Source organism: Gavia stellata, chromosome Z (assembly GCF_030936135.1).
Source record: "Gavia stellata isolate bGavSte3 chromosome Z, bGavSte3.hap2, whole genome shotgun sequence".
Taxonomy (NCBI): Eukaryota; Metazoa; Chordata; class Aves; order Gaviiformes; family Gaviidae; genus Gavia; species Gavia stellata.
Window position 1 is genome coordinate 59829711 of NC_082637.1, and position 16513 is coordinate 59846223.

The 16513-nt window shown below is 44.2% G+C and overlaps 1 protein-coding gene across 1 annotated transcript in view; it reads right to left on the minus strand.

Moving 5' to 3' along the window:
• Positions 1-16513, minus strand: part of LIX1 (limb and CNS expressed 1) — a 37717-nt gene that overhangs the window by 17632 nt on the left and 3572 nt on the right. The window lies entirely within an intron of this gene.

The following is a 16513-nucleotide window of genomic DNA, read 5'->3' on the forward strand; positions in this document are numbered from 1 at the left end:
ATTCTGGGTCAGCAGTGTTTTTCTTTTAACTCAGTATGTTGGAACAGGAGGAATGGAACAGCTCACTTTCAAACAAGAGAAAATGTTATATTCTAATTTCTCTTTACCCATTCTCAGAAAAAACATGGTTACCCAGAGAAAGCAGCTTTTAATACAAAACTTTATGAAGTGGCCATGCTAAAGGTGTTGTATATTATGATGGTACAGGCTAATGTGAAAGTGGAAATAAAAAAATCAGAAATTCAGCTGACAGCCTGACTATTGATGTGGTGCTCCAAAGTTTTAACTTCCATGGTGGACTTTTTTCACAAATTTTTGCTTTGGACTCAAAAGGGGTTTTGTGCCTAGTTTATCTAGACACCTTCTGCAGTGCCAGCTGTGTTGTAGCTCAGAGATAAGTTCCTTTTCTAGGAGATGACTACAGAAGGAAGAGCACCATATAGATGTTCTTTTTAGCTCTGTCAAAGCTCCTGCCAGTATTTGCTATAGACCTTGCCAGAAAAGCCAGTCTACCCAAAAGAACAGCCGTGTAGGATGTTTGCCATAAAAATACATGCTGCTCTTGGGAGTAAACCCTCACTTAAAAATTAAAAGTTTAAATTAGAAGATAAGAACTAATGTTCTTACTCTGGACCTTCCAGTGATGTATGGATTAGTTCTAGTCAATAGCATGAGCCTGTCTGAGTACTGATACCAGTTTAGTATCATAATGCTGTAAGGCATGTACTGTTTGTACAGAAATCAGTGGGCTTCAGAGGATAAGTGAGGGCAGAGATAATTTTCCTCCTTAGCTTTCCCTTTTCTTCATTCAGTCTGAGCTTGTTAGTGGGGAGTGAAAGGAAAATGGATCCATTTTGAGATAGCGTCACCCTGATGGTAGCTCAAATGCAGTCTATGGATGGAGCATTACTCTATTTCCTGCAATGTGAGCCATGTGATCTTCAATAGTGTCTTCTCCTGGTTCTTTACTCCGCTAGTCTCACGTGCAACAGATTTTCTTGGGCATTTAGTCAGGATGAGCACAGGGGCAGAGAGTGTGACCATCAACAGCCTCCTCCTTTGTGTGCTCAAACCATCACGACATGCAAGCAGCACGATCTGAGCTCTTGGGAATTGAGGGAGAGTGGTTGGATTACACTGTTCTACCACTGGAATGATAATCACAGATGCAGCAGTGGTGTTGGCACCTACTAATTCTGGCATTTTGAGTGTTTAAAGCTGCAGAACTGTCATGGTATCTGAATATTGTTTCACCATAAAGACGACAGTTATCTGAACAGAAGTATTATTTGTAACAGGAAACACCTTGGGATAATCATCTGTAATGGTGCAGCTTAACTTTACGAAAAACTGAAATACAGAGAAACCAGAGAAACTGTCTTCTGCTTTTCTAAATTAATCCCCCGTGCCAATAACATCTCTTTAGGTCTTATTTTGGAGGGTTCTGTTCTAGTTACTGATACTCTCTGAAACTCAGTACTTCGTAATTCGGAGAAATTAGGTAGTTTTCTGGAACTGCTGACTGTTTTTATACTCAAGAAGGCCAGTTATGAACTACAAGTAACATGAGGGGAGAAAAATTGGAATTTTACCCTGGTAAACTGCCAGCAGAACAGACCCCAAAAGACAATCCACCTTGATCAAGAGTGCTTCAGAAACTGGTCTCTCTGCTGTAAGTGTTTCACTGATGTAAATGTCTGGGCGTCTTTTATGAGACCTTCTGTTTCACAGAGCATTCACATATGTATTGGTAACAATCTAGTTCAAAATCCATTAAGTGAAAGCTGATATTTAGACATAAATTCTATGAACATCAAATTTCCAAGCTTTAAATTTAACAATTGAATAGAAGCTGCCACTTCAGTAAAGAAATTATATTCAGTCCTATATTGGTATTGAAATAGATCACAATAAAAATTACCAACATCAGGAACACCACAGATTTAGCATGCTGCCATAAAGCAATTTGGCCTTTCAAACAATAGTTGTCCAAGAGTGTAATCATTAAAAACAACAATCCAATGTCCGCAGGAATACCAAATACGGTGGTGTAAGTAACCTACAGTACTTTTGCTGGCGTCATCATTACAACTTTTGTTAAAAAAAAAAAATAAAATTCAGCCATATCATCATCAGATTGAATAATCCACAGCTGATAAATACATCTGTGCCAGAGTTTTGTGCTCCGCTTTACCTGTCAAGTCTTTAACAACATGTAGGCTGCAATTGGCAAAACATCACAGGGAAGTCCCAAGACTTTTTGTCCTATTTTGACCAAACCAAGTCCCAGAATTTTAATGTCCAATGCCTTTAGCCATCCTTGATGGAGGGGGAACTACCCACAAACACCATGCTTTGGTTATTAAAAGAAAATTATAGTGGTTCATACAACAAACACAAGGTATTTAAACTGCTTAATACCAACATGTAGCCCTCTAAATCAGGGTGAAGGGAGGGTGTGTGCATGTGTGATCTTTGTTTTTCTTTTATTGTCAGTTTCATAGCAATTAGAAGTGTTCAGAATGTAAGATTTCTGGGTTTATTTCCACTCTTCTTCACGAGTTCTTCTGAAGGTAATTCAGCATTTGGACAGCCTGCCTTTCTCACTTGACTGAAATTTTCCACTCAGGTTCCAGTTTTCTGCAAACTAACAGTCACAAGATTTTTTAAGAGCAGTAGAGAAGTACCTCTTTCTACTGCCATCCACCAACAAAAATGAGGTAGTGTCCCGACTTTTGCTGAAATCCTGAAACATACTTTTAGCTGTCACAAACTCTACAGATGATAAAGAAATATTTTACCGGGGGACTAATACGCAGTGAGTAGCTGTTACAGGTTAAACTAATATCACAGAATCACAGAATGATAGGGGTTGGAAGGGACCTCTGGAGATCATCTAGTCCAACCCCCCTGCCAGAGCAGGTTCACCTAGAGCAAATTGCACAGGAATGCATCCAGCTGAGTTTTTAGTATCTCCAGAGAAGGACACTCCACAACCTCTCTGGGCAGCTTGTTCCAGTGCTCTGCCACCCTCAAAGTAAAGAAGTTCCTCCTCATGTTTAAGTGGAACTTCCTATGATCAAGTTTGTGTCTGTTACCTCTTGTCCTGTCACTGGGCATCACTGAAAAAAGACTGGCCCCATCCTCCTGGCACGCACCCCTGAAGTATTAATAAGCATTAATAAGATCCCCCCTCAGTCTTCTCCAGACTAAAAAGACCCAAGTCCCTCAGCCTTTCCTCATGAGAAAGATGTTCCAGTCCCCTAATCATCTTTGTAGCCCTTTGCTGTACCCTCTCCAACAGCTCCCTGTCCTTCTTGAACTGGGGAGCCCAGAAATGGACACAGTACTCCAGATGCAGCCTCACCAGGGCAGAATAGAGGGGGAGGACAGCCTCCCTCGACCTGCTAGCCACACTCTTCTTGATGCACCCCAGGATGCCATTGGCTTTCTTGGCCACCAGGGCATATTGCTGGCTCATGGTCCTCCTGTTGTCCACCAGGACTCCCAGGTCCCTTTCCACAGGGCTGTTCTCCAGCAGGTCAGCCCCTAACCTGTACTGATGCATGGGGTTATTCCTCCCCAGGTGCAGTACCCTACACTTGCCTTTGTTGAATTTCATAAGGTTCCTCTCTGCCCAACTCTCCAGCCTGTCCAGGTCACGCTGAATGGCAGCACAGCTTTCCAGTGTGTCCGCCACTCCTCCCAGTTTTGTGTCATCAGTAAACTTGCTGAGGGCACACTCTATCCCTTCATCCAGGTCATTGATGAATATCTTGAACAAGACTGGACCCAGTACTGATCCCTGGGGTTACAGACCTCCAACTAGACTCTGTGCCACTGATCACAACCCTCTGAGCTCTATCTATCAGCCAGTTTTCAATCCACCCCACTGTCCATTCGTCCAACCCACACTTCCTAAGCTTGCCTATGAGGATGATGTGGGATATAGTGTTAAAAGCCTTGCTTTAGTCAAGGTAGGCAACATCCACTGCCCTTCCCTCATCTATCCATCCAGTCATGCCATCATAGAAGGCTATCAGATTGGTCAGACATGAATTCCCCTTGGTGAATCCATGTTGACCACTTCTGATAAACTTCTTTTCCTCCAGATGCTTTGAGGTGATGCCAAGAATGAGCTGTTCCATCATATTTCCAGGGATGGAGGTGAGGCTGCCTGGCCTGTAGTTTCCTGGGTCTTCCTTCTTGCCCTTTTTGAAGACTGGAGTGACATTGGCTTTCCTCCAGTCCTCAGGCACCTCGCCTGTTCTCCAGGACCTTTCAAACATGATGGAGAGTGGCCCAGCAATGATTTCTGCCGGCTCCCTCAGCACTCATGGGTGCATCCCATCAGTACCCACGGACTTGTGGATGTCCAGTTTACTTAATTGGTCTTTAACTTGATCCTCCTCAACGACCTCTACTCCAATGCACGCAGCATGGTCAGCAAACAGGAGGAGCTGGAAGCCATTGTGCAGCAGGACAGCTATGCTGTAGTTGCCATCACAAAAACATGGTGGGATGACTCGCATGACTAGAGTGCTGCAATGGATGGCTATAAGATCTTCAGGAGGGATAGGCAAGGAAGGAGAGGCGGTGGGGTGGCTGCGTATGTTAGGGAGTGTTTTGATTGTATAGAGGTGAACGATTGTGATGACAGGGTCACATGCTTATGGATAAGGATGAGGGGGAAGGCTAACAAGGCAGATATTGTGCTGGAGGTCTGTTATAGACCACCCAACCAGGACGAAGAGGCAGACGAAGCATTCTACAAGCGACTGGCAGAAGTCTCACAATCACAAGCCCTTGTTCTTGTGGGGGACTTCAACTTACCGGATGTCTGCTGGAAATATAACACAGCACAGTGAAAACAGTCCTGGAGGCTCCTGGAGTGTGTGGAAGATAACTTCCTGATGCAGCTGGTAAGCGAGCCTACCAGGGAAGGTGCCCTGCTTGACCTGCTGTTTACAAACAGGGAGGGTCTGGTGGGAGAAGTGATGGTTGGAAGCCATCTTGGGCTTAGCGACCATGAAATGATGGAGTTCTCAGTTCTTGGTGAAGTGAGGAGGGGGGTCAGCAAAACCACTGTGATGGACTTCCGGAGGGCAGACTTCAGCCAGTTCAGGACACTGGTTCAGAGGGTCCCCTGGGAGACAGTTCTGAAGGGCAAAGGGGTCCAGGAAGGTTGGACCTTCTTCAAGAAGGAAATCTTAAAAGCGCAGGAGTAGGCAGACCCCATGTGCCGTAAGAAGAGCCTGCGGGGAAGACGACCGGGCTGGCTGAATGGGGAGCTTTTGCTGGGACTCAGGAAAAAAAGGAAGAGTTTATCACCTTTGGAAGGAGAGGCAGGCAACTGAAGAAGAGTACAAGGGTCTTGTTAGGTCGTACAGAGAGGGAATTGGAAAGGCAAAAGCCCAGCTAGAGCTCAACCTGGCCACAGTCGTAAGGGATAACAAAATATGTTTCTATAAATACGTTAACAACAAAAAGAAAGCCAAGGAGAATCTCCATCCTTTACTGGATGTGGGAGGGAACATTGTCACCAAGGATGAGGAAAAGGCTGAGGTACTTAATGCCTTCTTTGCCTCAGTCTTTAATAGCCACACCAGGTATCCTCAGGGTATCCAGCCCCCTGAGCTGGAAGACAAGGATGGAGAGCAAAATAAACTCCCCATGATCCAGGAGGAAGTAATTAATGACCTGCTATGCTACCTGGACACTCACAAGTCTATGGGGCCTGATGGCATCCACCCAAGGATACTGAGGGAGCTGGCGGAGGAGCTTGCCAAGCCACTCTCCATCATTTATCAACAGTCCTGGTTAACGGGAGAGGTCCCAGATGGCTGGAGGCTTGTCAACGTGACGCCCATCTACAAGAAGGGCCAGAAGGAGGATCTGGGGAACTCCAGGCCTGTCAGTGTGACCTTGGTGCTGGGGAAGATTATGGAGAGGTTCATCTTGAGGGCACTCACAGGGCATGCGCAGGACAACCAAGGGATCAGGCCCAGCCAGCACAGGTTCATGAAAGGCAGGTCCTGCTTGACCAACCTGATCTCCTTCTACGAACAGGTGACCCACCTAGTGGATGAGGGAAAGGCTGTGGATGTTGTCTACCTGGACATTAGCAAAGCCTTTGACACTGTCTCCCACAGTATTCTGGAGAAGCTGGCGAATCATGGCTTAGACAGGTACACTCTTCTCTGGGTTAAAAACTGTCTGGACGGCTGAGCCCAGAGAGTCGTGGTGAATGGAGTGAAATCCAGCTGGCGGCCGGTCACAAGAGGAGACCCCCAGGTCTCAGTTTTGGGGCCGGTCTTGTTTAATATATTTATCAATGATCTGGATGAGGGGATTGAGTGCTCCCTCAGCAAGTTTGCAGATGACATCAAGTTGGGCAGGAGTGTTGATCTGCTGGAGGGTCAGAATGCTCTGCAGAGGGATCTGGACAGGCTGGATCCATGGGCCAAGGCCAATTGTATGAGGTTCAACATGGCCAGGTGCCAGGTCCTGCACTTGGGTCACAACAACCCCATGCAATGCTACAGGCTTGGGACGAGTGGCTGGAAGGGTCCCTGGCAGAAAAGGACCTGGGGGTGCTGGTTCACAGCCAGCTGAATATGAGCCAGCAGTGTGCCCAGGTGGCCAAGAAGGCCAACGGCATCCTGCCCTGTATCAGAAATAGTGTGGCCAGCAGTAGGGAGGTGATCGTGCCCCTGTACTTGGCACTGGTGAGGCTGCACCTCAAATACTCTGTTCAGCTTTGTGCCCCTCACTACAAGAACGACATTGAGGTGCTGGAGCGTGTCCAGAGAAGGGCGACGAAGCTGGTGAGGGGTCTAGAGCATAAGTCTTATGAGGAGCGGCTGAGGGAGCTGAGGTTGTTCAGTCTGGAGAAGAGGAGGCTGAGGGGAGACCTTATCGTTCTCTACAATTATCTGAAAGGGGGTTGCAGAGAGGTGGGTGTTGGTCTCTTCTCCCAAGTGATGAGTGACAGGACTAGAGGAAATGGCCTCAGGTTGCGCCAGGGGAGGTTTAGGCTGAATATTAGGAAGAATTTCTTTCCTGAGAGAGTGGTGAAGCACTGGAACAGGCTGCCCAGGGAAGTGGTGGAGTCACCGTCCCTGGAGGTGTTCAAGGAACAAGTGGATGTGGCATTGTGGGACATGGTTTAGTGGGCATGGTGGTGTTGGGTTGATGGTTGGACTTGATGATCTAAAAGGTCTTTTTCAACCTTAGTGATTCTGTGATTCCGTGATTCTGTGAAGGGAAAGTCTTCCTTTGTCCAGACTTTCTCTGTTACCTCCAAAGTCTTAGGACTCCTGAGGGCTAGCTGGAGTAGTAAAGACTGAAGCAAAGAAGGCATTCATTAACGCCACCTTCTCTACATCATCTGTCACCATGGCACCTATCTCATTCAACAGCAGGCCCACATTTTCTCTAGTTTTCCTTTTGGCTCCAATGTACTTGAAGAAACCCTTCCTGTTGACCTTGACATCTCTTGCCAGGTTTAATTCCAAGGAGGCCCTGGTTTTCCTCATTTCATCCCTGCATACTCTGATGGCATTCTTGTAATCTTCCCAAGTGGTCAGTCCCTTCTTCCACATACTGTAAACTTCTTTCTTCCACTTGAGAAGCTCCCTGCTCAACAATGCAGGTCTCCTGCTTCCCTTGCCTGATTTCTTGCTCTTAGGCATACACCGATCCTGAGCTTGGAGGAAGTGGGACTTGGATATCATCCAGCTCTCTTGAGCCCCCCTACTCTCTAGAGCCCTAACCCATGGGATTTCTCCAAGCAGTTCCTTGAGGAGATCAAAGTTAGCCCTCCTGAAGTCCAAGGTTGCAATCCTACTTGTCATTTTGTGCATACTGCACACGATCCCAAACTGTATCTTCTCATGATCGCTACAGCCAAGGCTGCCCCCAACCTTAATGTCCTCCACCAGTCCTTGTTTGTTTGCCAGTACCAGGTCCAGTAGCACACCTCTCCTTGTTGGCTCCTCCACCACCTGAGTCAAAAAGTTACCATCAATACACTGGAGGAACCTCCTGGACTGTACATGCCTGGCTGTGTAGCCTTCCCAGCAGGTACCAGTGTGATTGAAGTCCCTCATGAGAACCAAGGCCTGTGGTTGTGAGGCAACTCTCAGCTGTCTGTAGAAGGCCTCATCAACTTCTCCATCCTGATCAGGTGGCCTGTAATAAACACCCACAACAGTGTCTCCTATATTAGCCTGCCCCTTAATCCTTACCCACAAGCTCTTAACTTGCTCTTCATCCACCCCCAGGGAGAGCTCGATACATTCCAGTTGCTCTCTCACATAAAGAGCAACTCCACCACCTCGCCTTGCTGGCCTCTCTTTCCTGAAAAGAACATAGCCATCCATGACAGCGTTCCAGTCACGTGAGCTATCCCACCATGTCTCAGTAGCTGCAATGAGATCATGGCCCTGTGGCTGCACACAGGTCACTAATCCTTCTTGTTTATTCCCCATGCTGTGCGCATTGGTTAAGACTATTACTTAAACAGTAGCTGAGCAGCAATACTTCCGTTGTGATTAGAATTGTTGTCTGTCAAATGAAGTTCACATACATAGCAACCTATGAAGCAATTCAACACTGCAGTTGGACAGCTCTGTAATTAAAAGTGCCTGGTTTTGTACAGAAGTGGGTAAGGAGCAGTCATGAAACTTGGCTTAGCTGTGGGGATGGCAGTATCTGTCTGGGAAATACTTGGTGATGTGTATGTGGTGGTAACATCTCAAATTACCACAGCAGTTTTTTCTGTGATTTTTCAACCCCAGACAAAGCTAGCATATCAAAACACTGATATACACAAAGCTGTATCAGGTCAACTGTAGGATGTGGCCATAATATGTTTTAGTTACATCAAACAATTTTTGTGAGATTGCTTTATGATTTGAACCAGTAATTTTATTGTCACAAGGTTAAAACAGCATAGCAATTTCTAACAGATAACTAGACCAATTTCAGCTAAACTAGTAGAAATTCTGTGTGTGTATATATGCTTAAATGCTTCATCCTAGATTATTCCTTCATTAAACATGTTAGGAGTTTCTAAAAGTTGTCTACTAAAAATCTTTTTAATTTTATAACACTGTATTCCTGATAACCATTAATTTATATATTTTCATGATATATCATGCAGATTTGTAGTAATTTAAGAAGGCATGAAAAATGTGTGTGTGTGTGTGTGTTCGGATGTAAAATTAATTGTGCTATGGTACTGTTCTGAAAGAGTACCACAATTACCAATGTTTTATTAAGATCTCTCAATATTCATTTCTCCTGTAAGAATGTGCATTCTTTGGTTAAATTTTTAAACACTCCAGGAAGAATGTTGTTTGATCATAGCTGTTCAAGGAACGTGTGGATGAGGCATCGTGGGACATGGTTTAGTGGGCATGGTGGTGTTGGTTGATGGTTGGACTTGATGAACTTACAAGTCTTTTCCAACCTTAGTGATTCTGTGATTCTGTGATATGCTGTGTATCAGTATTTTGTATCCAACTGGTCTAACAATGCAATGTTTCAACGATGAGGATTTTCAGAAATAGTAGCAGTACATAGATGAAACAGCAAGATTTGCTTTTACTTGAGAGGTTTAGTAAAACAGAAGACTGCAATTTATATCTCATTTTGAAAAGCCATTCTCATTCTTCTAATTGCTTTTTCTATTTTGAATGATGCCTAGAAAATGTCTGAGTTTTTAAAATAATGATTATACTATTCATATGCATTGAGAACCACTTTTTTCAGGATTAAATTATCTGTGCTTTATAAATTCTTACTTTGTATGCTATGGATCACTGAATCGATTAGCTGTACTGATTTTAGTGAAGTCAATGCCAAGCCTCCTGTTCAAACAGACAATATTTTATCCATAAATCTATGTGTGCTCCCTCCCGACCTACTCAGATCTTTCTCAATTGGAAGTTTATAGTAATAGAAGTATTAATGAGTTCAAAGGCAAGAATTTCATATATCCTTTTTCTTTAGTTCTCTCCCATCTGTGAATAATAAGGATTTCACAATAGTCTATTTGATTTTTACCATAATGTCTAGCTATGAGGTGAGAAGATTATCTTTTTCTGTGCATTTCTCTACCATGCTTTTTAATCAGCTGAAAAAGCTTCTTGTCCAGAAGTTAAGTGTTGTAGCTGGTGAAGCTGTCCTAGTGTATCCTGTTTGGAGTTCTCCTAGTCTGCAAGGATTGTTGTTTTTTTTTTCCTGGAGCAGGCTGCTTGGAAGCTCAGAGCTCTACAGAGCAAAAATAGATGGGTTGCTCTATTGCATTTACCTTCAATGAGCCCTGAGCTCTTTTCATAAATACTGTTTTATGTAAACTAGATTTGGAAGAGGATTAAATGATGAAACATATGCTATATCATCGCATTAATTCCCTTTTGATTTCTCACCTTTGAGTAGGGAATGCCTTGTCTCTGCTCATGGAAGTCTGTGGGTCAAATTAAGTGTCATTCTGAGGGCAAAACAGAACTCTCTCATTTGAATTACGTCAGTAAGTTTGTACCACTTCTATGCTAGGAAAAAAGAGAAAAAGTTGATTCCAAATTTCTATGAAGTCTGGCTAGACACTCACCTCAACCAAGGCAAACAAACAAGACCATGAACAGGAGAATGCTCAACTAAAATAGAGGTGTTTTGGCTAAGAATAGAAGGGCTATGCAGTGAAGTAGAATGGAGTTGTATACTGGACAACATTTTGCTGCTGAGGGAGTGGAATATAAAGAGCACACACAAGATAACCACCTACTTCATTGTTTTAAAACTTAAACCAGCTCTTTCTAAAAACCTTTTTAGCTGCCTATGTAGATTTAATTTAATACCTGACTGCAGAGAAAAATAAAAGCTTTTTGAATGAAAGAAATATGTAATACAAAATTTGTTAAAGAAGATTCTTTAGTGAGAGGCGAGTGAAGTTGTCTTACGTGTCTTGAATCAATCTGTGGCACATGGTCAGTAAAACTGTAACATTCAAACAAAGTTCCTAAGTTCCAAGAGCACGTTCCTGTAGCTGTAGCCTGTTACAGCTTGTAACTTAATGCATGCATCCTAGGGAAGCTGTTAAATTGGTTTCAGACTAACAAACAGATATTGTTTAAAACTATAGAAAACAGGTCAGCAATTGAGGTAGGAACCAGCAGGGTTTTAATGGAAGCTTTTATATCTTCTCTTTCAATTAATTTTGCATATTTTTAAATTAAAAATTGGCTAGCTTTAGGAAAAAAAATTGTTGCAAATTCAAGTAGACAGTAACAATTAATTTTTCCATGACCTTCTTATGTGTTTATAAGCAGTTATATAGCCGCTTAGTAAAGATTTCATTAGAATATAGTGGTACCCATGCTATAATTTCTATTCTCTATGTGTAAGATATACTATCTGATGTAGTACAAATACGAATGAGGCTCAAACCTCCACTACAACAGAATGAAAAGAGGCATTAAGAAAATATCCTGTAGGAAAGACTGGGGCACAAACAATATGCTGAAGGGCATTCAGGGGCCTATTTAGTTTTCCACAATGGACTGAAATCACTTGGCAAAGTGTTCACAAACCAACTAACTATAGTGCAAATCAGCTAGGAACCATGAATTCAAGTTAGGGGATAAAAAAGCCTCTGTGGAAGTACTTAGCTTTTTCCAAGCTATGTAATAACTTAACTTCTACGGGATACCAGAGAATTTTTTAATCTTGAAGCAAGGGCATAATAAGATAATGTGGTTAAAAGCTATCATTCAACAAATTCAGGTGTGAAACAAGTTGATTAACAATCTGGTCCAGCTGAGGTAATTAAACTTGGGAACACTTCAGCAAATGTAGGAATTAATTCATGGTTGCTTCAAATTCTACAGTGATGGCGCCTTACATTTGAGGCTTAGTTATCTGATGAATTCTTTAGGCTGTGTAGGGAAAGCTAAAAGGAATTGCTCTTTCTGATTCTTCTTCTCGTGTCTTTCACTGACCTGCATTAGTCTCAAAAGTGGAGTAAGGCTATTGGGACTAGCTGAAAACAGGACAGGAGACAGAGTGGACCAGTGGTCAGTTATAGCACAGTATTTGCAGACGACAGTATTTGCAGACGACACCAAGTTGGGAGGGAGTGTTGATCTGCTTGAGGGTAGGAAGGCTCTGCAGAGGGATCTGGACAGGCTGGATCGATGGGCTGAGGCCAACCGGATGAAGTTCAATAAGGCCAAGTGCCGGGTCCTGCACTTTGGCCACAACAACCCCAGGCAACGCTACAGGCTTGGGGATGAGTGGCTGGAAAGTTCCCCCGCAGAAAAGGACCTGGGGGTGTTGATCGACAGCCGGCTGAATATGATCCAGGAGTGTGCCCAGGTGGCCAAGAAGGCCAACGGCATCCTGGCCTGTATCAGAAATGGTGTGGCCAGCAGGAGCAGGGAGGTGGTCGTGCCTCTGTACTCGGCTCTGGTGAGGCCGCACCTCGAATACTGTGTTCAGCTTTGGGCCCCTCACTACAAGAAAGACATGGAGGTGCTGGAGCGTGTCCAGAGAAGGGCGACGAAGCTGGTGAGGGGTCTGGAACACAAGTCTTATGAGGAGCGGCTGAGGGAGCTGGGGTTGTTCAGCCTGGAGAAGAGGAGGCTGAGGGGAGACCTTATCGCTCTCTACAACTACCTGAAAGGGGGTTGCAGAGAGGTGGGTGTTGGTCTCTTCTCCCAAGTGACGAGTGACAGGACTAGAGGAAATGGCCTCAAGTTGCGACAGGGGAGGTTCAGGCTAGATATTAGGAAAAAGTTCTTTCCTGAGAGAGTAGTGAAACATTGGAATAGGCTGCCCAGGGAGGTGGTAGAGTCACCCTCCCTGGAGGTATTCAAGGAGCGTGTGGATGTGGCATTGTGGGATGTAGCTTGATGGACATGGTGCTGTGTGGTGTTGGGTGGGTTGTGGCTTGTTGTTGTTGTTGTGTGGCGTGGGTTTTGTGGTTTTTTTTTTTTTTGTGTTTTTTTTTGGGTGGTGGTTTTTTTTTGTTTTGTTTTTGTTTTTTTTCAGGTTGGACTCGATGATCTTACAGGTCTTTTCCAACCGTACTGATTCTGTGATTCTGTGATTCTGTGATCTACAAGAAGGGCCGGAAGATGGATCTGGGGAACTAAAGGCCTGTCAGTCTGGCCTCAGAGCTGGGGAAGGTTATGGAGCAGATCATCCTGAGTGCCATCATGTGGCATGTACAGGATAAATAGGAGATCAGGCCCAGTCAGCATGGGTTTATGAACGGCAGGTCCTGCTTGACTAACCTGATCTCCTTCTATGATGAGATGACCTGCCTAGTGGACGAAGGAAAGGCTGTGGATGTTGTTTACTTGGACTTTTATAAAGCCTTTGACACCGTTTCCCACAGCATTGTCCTGGAGAAACAGGCTGCTTATGCCTTGGATGGGTGTACTGTTTGCTGGGTAAAAAACTTGCTGGATGACTGGGCCCAAATTATTGCGGTGAATGGAGTTAAACTCAGTTGGCAGCTGGTCGCAAGTGATGTTCCCCAGGGCTCAGTATTGGGGCCAGTTTTGTTTAATACCTTCATCAATGATCTCGACGAGGGAAACGTGTGCTCCCTCAGTAAGCTTGCAGATGACACCAAGTTCGGTGGGAGTGTTGATGCACTGAATGGTAGGAAGGGTCTGCAGAGGGATCTGGACAGGCTGGGTTGGTGGGTTGAGGCCAACTGTGAGAGGTTCAACATGGCTAAGTGCCGGGTCCTGCACTTGGGTCACAACAACTCCGTGCAACTCCACAGGCTTGGGGAAGAGTGGCTGGAAAGCTGCCTCGCAGAAAAGGACCTGGGGCTGTTGATTAACAGCCAGCTGAATATGAGCCAGCAGTGTGCCCCGGTGGCCAAGAAGGCCAATAGCATCCTGGCCTGTATCAGAAACAGTGTGGCCAGCAGGAGCAGGGAGGTGATCGTGCCCCTGTACTTGGCGCTGGTGAGGCCGCACCTCAAATACTGTGTTCCGTTTTGGACCCCTCACTACAAGAAAGACATTGAGGTGCTGGGGCACATCCAAAGAAGAGCAATGAAGCTGGTGAAGGGTCTAGAGATCAAGTCTTATGACGAGGGGCTGAGGGAACTCGGGTTGTTTAGCCTGGAGAAGAGGAGGTTGAGGGGAGACCTTATTGCTCTCTACAGCTACCTGGAAGGAGGTTGTAGCAAGGTGGGTGTCAGCCTCTTTTCCCAAGTAACAAGTGATAGGAAAGAGAGGAAACAGCCTCAGTTTGCGCCAGGGGAGATTTTGACTGGATATTAGGAAAAATTTCTTCACCAAAAAGGTTGTCAAGCATTGGAACAGGCTGCCCAGGGAAATGGTTGAGTCACCATCTCTGAAGGTATTTAAAAGATGTGTAGATGCAGTGCTTAGGGACGTGGTTTAGTGGTGGACTTGGTACTGCTAGGTTACGGATTTGAAGGGTCTTTTCCACCCTAAATGATTAGAACCAGTTCAGAGTTGACTCCTGATCCTCTTTGATGGCCTCCAGACAGCAAGGAAGCTGAGCTCCTCAGCAGGATATTTTCCATATAGAACTGTCAAGACACTTCCCATGTGTATTGGGTTTACCTGGCAAGGTTTTAGTAATGGGTGGGGAGCTACAGGGGTGGCTTATGTGAGAAGACAACAGAAGCTGTCCCCATGTTGGATAGAGCCTGTTCCAGCCAGGTCCAAGATGTATCTGCTGCTGACAAAAGCTGAGCCCATCAACAATGCTTGTGGTGCCACCATGATAACACATTTAAGAAAGGGTAAAAATCCCTGTGCAGCAACTGTGAGAGAGGAGCAAGAATATGTGACAGAAACAACCCTGCAGACATCAAGGGCAGTGAAGAAGGAGGGGAAGAGATGGTCCAGCTGCCAGAGAAAAGAATCCCCTGTAGCCTGTGGAGAAGAGCATGGGACCCCATGCTGGAGCAAGAGAAGAGTGTGAGGAGGAAGGAGCATCAGAGACAGAACATTAGGTGTTAATTGATGGTTGGACTTGATCTTACAGGTGTTTTCCAACCTTAGTGATTCTGTGAGTCTGTGATTATAGACTGACTGCAACCCGCATTCTCCATCCCCCCTGTGCCACTTGGAGGGGACGAAGTAATGGAGTCAAGAGTGAAGCTGAGCCTGGGAAGAAGAGGGGTGTTTTTAGTTTTGTTTTTATTTCTCACTAGCCTACTGTGTTATTAATTGGCAATAAATTATATTAATTTCACCAAGTTGAGTCTGTTTTGCCCATGACGGTAATTGGTGAATGATCTCCCTGTCCTTATCTCAACACACAAGCTTTTCATCATATTTCCCCGCCCTGTCCTGTTGAGGAGGGGAAGTGAGAGAGTGGCTTGGTCATCACCTGGCAGCCAGCCAAGGTCAAGTCACCACACCTGTAATTCTCTACCCTGCATCCTGAGTCTCACTCTCTGTTGCCTTCTGCATGTGGTATTGCTGAGGACCAAAATGAGGGTTAACTCCTCTCCATTCATAGTGAATATATTTTTCCTAAGACTTTCATATCTCCTAGCACCTTCAAGCAGGCCATTTCTTAAAAACAAGCATACAAAAAACCCACAAGCAGCGAAGACTCCAAAACAAAACCAACAGAAAGAACAATAAAGCCTAAAAGAAACCTTGGCAGTTTTGTTACTATTTCCTAAGATGATAAAATGCCTGATTCAAAATCTTCGGATTAATAATCTCTCCAGTGACTTCTGTGTTGTTGCATTAGGAATATACCTGGTTATTTTTTCTGCTTCTCCAACTTATAAAATGGGATGCTATTTAATTCTTGTAGTTTTTTTTATCACTACCTCATTTTTGGCTTAAGAACCAGAAATATCTAAGCGAAGAGATAACCAGCAAAATTAGCATATATTTGAAGAAGAATAAAATCTTTCTGTACAGTACATCATCTACTATTGGATCTAGAATTACTTTTTTTATACTTTCTGATACGTTTAAGAAAATTTGGGCTAAGGATAGCATAGTACATTACTTATTCTGTAAGTGTTTTCAGGCAGAGAATCTATTTTGATTGCACAGTGTTTAACAGAATTGGGTTCTGACATATATTCAGGCATCCTACAGACTTGCTTGCGTATCACATTAGGTCAGTCTTAATACTCTAAAACTTTTATGTAGTACATTCCACAGTGGCTCTAGTCAGACAATTGCACATTAGGTAAAGGGCTTTTTTTCCATCTCTTCAACCTACAAAAATAATTTACATGCAGGAAATGCAACAGCAATCTACTTTTTAGTTAACGGACAATATTATGAGATATAAAAACAAGGTAGCATGTCAAGTGATGCCTTACATTCTCTGAGATCTAACAGAAATATGAAGAGAAAAACAATCCTTTTGTACTTCAGCCTTTATTTGGACTCCTTATAGAATTCATGAGTTCAGCTTCCTTCCTTGCTTGGGTATCCACATTTTTCCTCAAAGAACATTAAAAAAAAAAAAAAAGAACTGA